The sequence below is a fragment of the Parus major genome, chromosome 9 (genome assembly GCF_001522545.3).
Source record: "Parus major isolate Abel chromosome 9, Parus_major1.1, whole genome shotgun sequence".
Classification (NCBI taxonomy): Eukaryota; Metazoa; Chordata; class Aves; order Passeriformes; family Paridae; genus Parus; species Parus major.
Genome location: NC_031778.1, coordinates 23,334,656 through 23,337,155, shown reverse-complemented (window position 1 = coordinate 23,337,155; position 2,500 = coordinate 23,334,656). Strand labels below are relative to the sequence as shown.

The 2,500-nt window shown below is 37.2% G+C and overlaps 1 protein-coding gene across 1 annotated transcript in view; it reads right to left on the bottom strand.

The window, feature by feature from the left end:
* The window catches only part of PPM1L (protein phosphatase, Mg2+/Mn2+ dependent 1L), a 60,117-nt gene that overhangs the window by 18,152 nt on the left and 39,465 nt on the right, over positions 1-2,500 (bottom strand). The window lies entirely within an intron of this gene.

Genomic DNA, 2,500 nt, shown 5'->3' with positions numbered 1-2,500 from the left:
CAACCTCTAGCTGCTATTTTTGCATCATGAATTTAGAACATTACAAGTGTATTTTGTGGATTTTTGGGTTTTTTCATCTGCTAAATATTATTGGGCTTGATGCTCTTAAAGGTCTTTTCCATTTGAAATGATTCCGTGGTTCTTTAATATATTAAATAAACAGAGAATAAATAAAATAGTGAAGCTCAGCTGGGCCTAAAAACCAAACTCTGAGCATTCCACATTGAGGGAATATGAGTGAAGTGGAATAAAACTCCTTAAAATCTTTTTAAATTGTACTTTAAATGCATCAGGAGGATGTGCTTGAGAGAAAATGCTTTTTCCTGCTGATTCCTGTGGTTTTCTCTTTGGCCTTTCTCAGCACTCACAGGAATTATGTAAAATAAAATATATAACTACAGGGTCAAGCAAAAAAGGCTGTTAAAATGTTTTCATAGGTAGGTGGCCAAGAAATAATCTGATTTTCTCTTAGAAACCGAGCTAGAAGCCCACTCAAACAACATCTCTGAGTGATTTAGCGGCGTGGTTTTTTAAAGTGAAGTCAATTACGAGAAAAATCTGTTTTATTCTTACCAAATATTGCCAAAATATCCTGCAGCTTGTTCCTTTCTACAGGGATCAACGTTAGCTCCCAACATCTCATAAAATCATTTCCAGGCAATTTCTCAGAGTATCCATGGAGAAAATGCCACGAGCTGGAAATTCCATGGGGAATTTGGGATAAATCCCATGGGGAATTTGGGATAAATCCCACAGGGAATTCGGGATAAATTCCATGGGGATTCGGGATAAATCCCACAGGGAATTCAGGATAAATCCCACGGGGAATTTGGGATAAATCCCATGGGGAATTTGGGATAAATCCCATGGGGAATTCAGGATAAATCCCACGGGGAATTCAGGATAAATCCCACGGGGAATTCAGGATAAATCCCACAAGGAATTCAGGATAAATCCCAAAGGGAATTCAGGATAAATCCCACAAGGAATTCAGGATAAATCCCAAAGGGAATTCAGGATAAATCCCACAGGGAATTCAGGATAAATCCCGTGGGGAATTCAGGATAAATCCCATGGGGAATTCAGGATAAATCCCATGGGGAATTCAGGATAAATCCCATGGGGAATTCAGGATAAATCCCATGGGGAATTCGGGATAAATCCCACAGGGAATTCAGGATAAATCCCGTGGGGAATTCGGGATAAATCCCACAGGGAATTCAGGATAAATCCCACAAGGAATTCGGGATAAATCCCAAAGGGAATTCAGGATAAATCCCACAGGGAATTCAGGATAAATCCCACCTTTCACTTTGTTTCCAACTCAAGGTGTTTTACATATACAATAATATATAATATACAACATAATAATATTCAATATTGTAGATATAAAGAAATAGAAATCTACCAGATTTATATTTAATCTATATTAAATATAAAGCCTATTATTAAATTAAATTTAAATTAAATCTATTATTAAATTAAATATATAGTCTATTTTATCTATATTTCTATAGATGTGTTGACAGCTGGAGATCTGAGCAGTTGAAATCTGCATTAAAACCCAGAACAATTTCCTTTTGTGGCACCAATTATTCCTTTGCAAGAAACCAATGAAGAAACTAAAATATCCTTGAGCCAAGGCTAAGCAGGGAAAAAAAAAAATCAAAGTATTCCCATTTCCAGGCCTAAATCTCTGCAAGGCACAATCTCTGAGCAAAAATCTCTATTTTGTACCTCTGGCATAAATAAAATACAGTTTGTGCTGATCTCGGTGCCTTTTCTGGCTGCAATAAATACTTCAAAGCGTGATTTTGGGTTTAAAAATAGAATATTTTGGCCCTCCTGAAGTCTGGCTGGCACCACTGGATGTGGCAGGGTAAAATTTAGAGTTTTATTGCTGGTTTGCCTCGTTCTGCAGGATTGAAGAGCTCAGTGGGGTCACAGAAAGGAAAAACCGAGGACATGAAGTGTTTAAATCAGTTTGTGCAGAGGTTTCCTGGGAAAAAATGGAGTGGCCACCAATAAAAACTTCCTTGGAAGTGAAGGAAAATTGAAGGAAGCCACAGAGCAATGGTGTGAACAGAACAGGATACCTGACATATTCCTGAACCTCAATAAACACAGGAAAAAAAAATCTCATTTTTCTGTATACAACATGGCATGTTGTGGATGTAATTTCTAGATATAATTTATATATAATTTCTAAATAAAGTGCTTGGAGCATCCCATTCCTGGTGGTATCCCATTCCAGGGAACAGTGAAATCCTTATGGGCAGCATAATTTAATTAATTTTTCCCCACTGCCTGTACACAGATGTAGAACTGAAGGCAAAGCCTTACCCATAACCCATAAATCAAATTAAAATCCACAGTACTGAGAGACAAAACGCTTCATAAATAGAAAACAAACCTTGAAATTCTCGAGGAAGCGACACAAAATATTATTAATTCCAACATCCTGGCCAGGGCTTTGTTTGCAGGTTTATTTTGGGGGGAA